A 6304-nucleotide genomic window follows, 5' to 3' on the forward strand; every position below is an offset into this window, starting at 1 on the left:
GGTCGTTTGACCTATTTGAGCTTCGCACCAATTATCGGGTTCTCAGACCTAGCTAAATTTCAGCTTGGTGTTAGGTCCTCCAGACCCGTCAACTCTTGCATATACTTGGTAAAGCAATTAGATCACATAAAGATCTAACTTAACTCATTTGTCATTTATCAAAACTTGAGTTAGACCGTAAGTTTAAATTGCACCAACAACTTTAACCGATCCTCGATAGATAATCTACAGTGTGCAAGTGACCATAATGTGAATTTGAAACTAGACCGTATATATTTTTCCATACTGTCTTTACTCACGACTTACGAACTCCAGTATCTTAGAAGAAATTATATGCTTGGGTGATACTTTTATGATGTAAACTTTACTAACTAAACCACCCAACCAACTTCTACTGTGGCAACTTTGTGGATCCCACTAATATGGCTATCTGATCCCGTATATGTGTCAATCTCTTGAGAAGTAGAGAGTCAGTGCACTTGGGCTACAATCCTCATATATCTATTCTCTGTATGTATGATAAATCCTTCAAAACCAAAGGGCATCTTGCCTATCCTATATGCGCCACAGAATTATGGTAATCAAAGCAATATTCCAGGGTACTAACTCCTTGAAACCTAACTCACCTTCCTCTTTAGGTGACTATATATGCTCTACAACCCCTGTGGATATCAACAAGATCGACATCCAATAACATTCAACCCCTTATAACATTGACTTAATCAATTGTATTTTACCAGCATATGAGAATGTATTATTTGGCCATGCATTAATCTTCTCGCACAATGTATCGATCAATGGGCCATAATATGTAATTTTTAGCTTCTTAGAGGCAAATGATAATCTTGCATATGTTATTTACTTAATGGTACAAGCTTCATTCCATCCCAATCCTCATCCAACGGGCAAACAACACTGACTGCCTCTGTCATAATAGTTGTAATAATAATCTTTAATTTAAATTGATAAGCATAATCAAATCTTTAAAAAATATTTCATTTATGAATAAAAAAATGTCTACTTGTTCATGGTAAAGTTTATCTACTTTCTGGTAAAAAACTATTGAACAAGGTAACATTTGAATCTGGGGCAATTCGATTCGATGTCATAAAATTTTTTTTATCGATCATTAGAGTAAATTTAAAAATGTTCATGACTAGTAGCCTAGATACTCAACATCCTATAGTTACGTGTCCCATCTGAAAGAAAAATCTATATAAATACACCATAATTGAGGATTGAATCGTGAATATTTGAGTGATAACTTAGACATTCTTCTTCTATACTATAATCCCAGGGGCATCTACTTACTTGTATCCGGTTTATATAGTTGTTCATTATTTATTATAAAATTAAATTTTTATAAAATTTTAAAATATTATCTAGACTAGGCAATATCACATCAATTACATCAAATTTAGTTAGTTTAGTTTAGTTTACATGTTTGATACGTAAAAAATAGTTTAATTCACTATTTACCATGTTTGATATGTAAAAAAAAACAAATAAACAATTTGATACACTGTCTACCATGTTTGATATGGAAGTAGAGTTAAGAATAGTACTAATCTTTTGTAGAAATTAATCTAGATTACAGACCGTCTTATGTTGACGCACGAGACTCTCTGAGTTGTGCCAAGCCTTCTAACAAGATTCCCACCCCTCAAAACTTGATTAAACATCATGGGTCCTTGATTAATGAAAGATTTTGGTTGAGCTGGAATCTTTGATTTGGTAAATGCTTACGACACTAGAGATGGGCTTCTGTACTTGCTATTAGAAGCCAATGTGTTAAAAATTTTATTTTTTTGAAATACTTGCAACTGCAATAGAGGACCTTCACATAGGTTGAGCTTGCACTTACGGACTACTGGTGCCATTGGTATCCTTCTTGATTTGTGCAGATCTTCGCCAGAAGTTATAATTGTCAGCCGATTATTCTCTTTATCTAGTGGTTGCACAATTCCATTTGTTTGCAACTGATTTATGATTCTATGTGATTCTGTCTCGAATCTGAGTCAGACGGACCGCCGAATAAGGTGACGAGAATATTGATTGAATCGCGACGTCCCAGAGGGGGTGTACTGAGATAACTTCTATGTTGACCAAGTGTTCAGAAGTCCACTGGTCAACTCTACCTGCAGCCAGCGACCGGGTTGACCCGGCCCCCGGTACCCCGATACTCGAGGCAGATCCAACGAACATATGAGTAACCGGCTAATAATATAATAATAAAATAAATAAATGGTGAGTACGAAAAACGTACCTTGGCTCAGGGGGGCGCCCTCGGATGGGGCGCGGCTAGAGTTGTCGCGACTCGGAAGAGTAGATGACTGCACCGGATGAGGATGGAGAGATGGATCTGGCGACGCGAAGCAGGACGTGACACGAAGCAGGAAGACAAGCTGCAGGTCGGGATAAAATACTGACACGTAGGCCGGAAGGTGCTAACACCGACACGCAGACCGGGACACGAGATCGGCACGCGGGCCGGGACACGAGATCGGCACGCAGGCCGGGATAATACATCGACACGCAAATCGAGACACGATATGCAGACAGGATCGACACATAGGTTGGAACACATGACACAAGCTAGACCGACATGAATACCGGAACACAACAACGGCATGAAGGCCTGGAACGCAATAATGGCACACAAGTCGAAGGCATACAACAACAAGGAAGCTACGCCGGATAAGCGTCGGAGATGGCGACAACCAACCATAACACGGAAAGGGCAACTGTTGCGACGTGCAAGGCACGGCTGTAGAGGGCCCCCGTGGCGCCCCTAAGTGCTGGAGCGAGTCGAGATGGCCGGATATAGCGTTGAGAGGTGCAAATGGCGAAGGAAACAAGGTGGGGAGCGGCGCTTCACTGCTGGATGCGCTGGCAGTCACAGCGGTGGTGGCTGGTTGCTATGTGCAACTGCGGCGACGACCCGCTCTTCCTTGCAGTCCCGGCGCAGAAACTCCAACCTCGCCCCTGGCAGCGGCCAAAACTTAGCCGCCCACATGAAGCCGCTTGAGATGTCTGCCGTCCAGAGAGGAGGGAAGGGAGAGAAAAGGTTGCTCGCTAGTGCGAGGGAGACGGCTACAGGTGGCGGCGAAGCAAAAAACGCAGTAGAACCCCCTTTTCTGGTAGCGGGACAGAACCGGGGGAGAGGGAGAGAAGAGATAGCGGTGGACCGTCCAGTGGTCGCGTCGCGAGGCGGAGGAGAGGAGGGAGAGAGAGGTGGCGGCCGGCTATCGGAATCGCGCCGGCAAGAGGCTTGGGAATGACGAAGAAGAAAGAGAGAGAGAGGAGAGGAGGTGGTGGCCGGATGAAGAAAAGGAGGGGAAAGACAGGCGGCGAGCGTCGGTGTCGACGCCGGCGAGGGGCTTGAGAGGAAGAAGATGGTCCTGTAGTGGCGGCGGAATCATTCCACGAACCCCCCCCGATTCGCTAGCTCTCTAAGCCCTAAACGGTGGTTTCCTTGCCTTCTTTTTCCCTCCCTATTCTCCTTTCCTCCCCTGCCTCCAGCATCACAAGCCTCCCCTTCAAGTCTAGTCGAAGGAGGCGCAAGTCCGACTGACTAGACCAACTCCAAAACAAAATTGCTACCGAACATGGAATCAGATCGTTGGACTAGTCTTATTACGTCGAACGAGTAACTGTGGCGATGTCGAGCAAAGGACTCAAATAGAATCGAGCGAGCGATGATAAATAACGCGAAGCATGCCGAGCCAGCGATCGATCAAATGTCGAGGGAGACCGAGTGATATCGGGAAGACGCTTGAGCGATACGAAACAGAATGATCAGGTGAGCAAAGCTGTGAGCACGACCAAGAAAAAATACTGACCGAGCGACAGTAAAATCACAACCGGACAATCGAACAATGCCAATCTAGCAATCGAAAAATACTGAGCGGGTAGAAAGACGATGAGCGATATCACTAACGATTGTCACGACCTGGCAATAAAGAGCGTGACCGAGCGAGTGCCGACCGAGCGATAATGAATCGTGACCTGGTAATAAAGAGCGTGACCGAGCGAGTGCCGACCGAGCGATAATGAATCGCGACCTGGTAATAAAGAGCGTGACCGAGCGAGTGCCGACCGAGCGATAATGAATCCGAGCGATAATGAATCGCGACCTGGTAATAAAGAGCGTGACCGAGCGAGTGCCGACCGAGAGACAGTAAATCGCGACCAGGATGAGTAAATTCGTAAGCGCGATCGAGAGGGCGCCAACCGAGCGACAGTAAATCGTGACCAACTAATAGAGAGAATGTTGGGCGAGCAGAGTCGTGATCGCGACTGAGAAAATATCGACCCGGCGACAGTAAAATCGCGATCGGGCAATCGAACAATGCCGATCTGGCACTCGAAAAATGCTGAGTTGGTCAAAAGATGATGGGCAAGCGGTGACAAATATGTGCTGGAGAAAAAATGCCCAGCGATAGATCGATCGACATAAAATGAGTAGCCAAGTGGTACCAGTGAATGGTCGAGTAAACGACCAAGCAACAATGATGAGCGAAACTTGAATGGTGAGTGTCCGGCAGAGCAGCGAGTGAGAGGTGGATGTCGACCGAGCAATAATGGTGAGCAAAATGCGAATGTTGAATGCCGGGCAGAGCGGCAAGGGTGATGAGCGCTGGGCAGAGCTGTAAGGGAGCGGTGAGCAACGACCGAACAACAACGATGAGCGAAACGCGGATGATGAGCGCTGAGCAGAGTGGCAAGTGAAGCGGGGTGCACCGATCGAGCAACAACGATGAGCGAAACGCAAATGATAAGTGCCGAGCAGAGCGACAAGTGAAGCGATGAGCGTCGATCGGGCAACAGCGATGAGCGACGCGGATAATGAGTGCTGACCAGAGCGACGAGTGGGCGGTGAGTATGATGAGCGTCGGGCAGAGCGGCCAGTGAAGTGGTGAGTGCTGACCGAGCAACAGCTGTGAGCGAAAACGTGAGCTGAGAGTGCCGGGCAGAGCGACCAGTGAAGCGGTGAGTGCCGAGCGAGCAACAACGGTGAGAGAAAACGTGAGCTGAGAGTGTCGGGCAGAGCGGCAAGTGAATCAAGTGTAATGAGTGTCGGGCAGAACGACAAGTAAAGCGAGTGCGATGAGAGCCGGGCAGAGCGGCGAGTGCAGTGATGAGTGCCGACCGAGCCACGGCGGTGAGCGAAACGCGGATGTTGAGTGTCGGGCAGAGCAGCTAATGAAGCGAGTGCGCGATGGGTGCCGGGCAGAGCGATCAGTGAAGTGAGTGTAGTGGGTGTCAAGTAGCGCGGTGAGTGCGCGAATGGTGAGACTGATAGTCTGCCGGACCGGTGGTGATAGTCTGCTGCTCCGGTCCGAGACCGGTGGCGATAGTTTGCTGCTCCGGTCCGAGACCGGTGGAGATAGTTTGCTGCTCTGGTCCGAGACCGGTGGCGATAGTTTGCTGCTCTGGTCCGAGACCGGTGACGATAGTTTGCTGCTCCGGTCCGAGACCGGTGGCGATACTTTGCTGCTCTGGTCCGAGATCGATGGCGATAGTTTGACCTCGAACGAGGGAGATATGAATAAGCTGATCCAAGACCAGTGAAAACTGCTCAACCCCGAACAGGGGAGATATGAAATCCGATAAGCTGGTCTGAGACCAATGAAAACCACTCGACCCCGAATGGGAGAGATAAGACCTGTCGGCCAGCTGAAGCTCCGCTCGATCCCTCGACTCCCGAATACCGGTGGAGTGAGGGTAAAAGATAAAGGGCATGAAGCCGATATAAGGGAGCAGAGCTCATAGCCATAGAAGGAAGCATAGCACCGTGGGTGAAGAGAGCAACACCTGTAGATGTAAGAGGCTGCACAACAAGTGAATGATGCAGAGCATATAAAAATAATAGAATGAATCGCCTATAGCAGTAGGAGGATGCTGAGCCCCATGATGAAGGGTGCAGAGCCTGTAATAATAAGGGGATGTAGAGCCTCATGGTGAAGGGTGCAGAGCTTGTAGCACACCTGATCGAGAAGCTGGGCCTCTGGTCCCTAATTAGAGAGTAAGACCCCTAGCCTGTAATCAAAGAGCGAGGCCCTTAGATGCTGATCGGGAAGTCGTACTGCGAGTCAATGATCAGGGAGCTGTGTCCCTAGTGTATGAGCGGGGAGCTGGGCCTCTAGTGTCCGATCAAAAATCGAAGGCCCTAGTCTTTGACCAAGGAACTAGGATTTTACTTTCTTATCAGGGAGCTATATCAGTTCCTATAATCGTAAAAAGGGGGCAGAGCTTGTAGCGTACCTGATCGGGAAGCCTTGCCAACCGGCTAAGGGTTTGT

The sequence above is a fragment of the Zingiber officinale genome, chromosome 8B (assembly GCF_018446385.1).
Source record: "Zingiber officinale cultivar Zhangliang chromosome 8B, Zo_v1.1, whole genome shotgun sequence".
Lineage (NCBI taxonomy): Eukaryota > Viridiplantae > Streptophyta > Magnoliopsida > Zingiberales > Zingiberaceae > Zingiber > Zingiber officinale.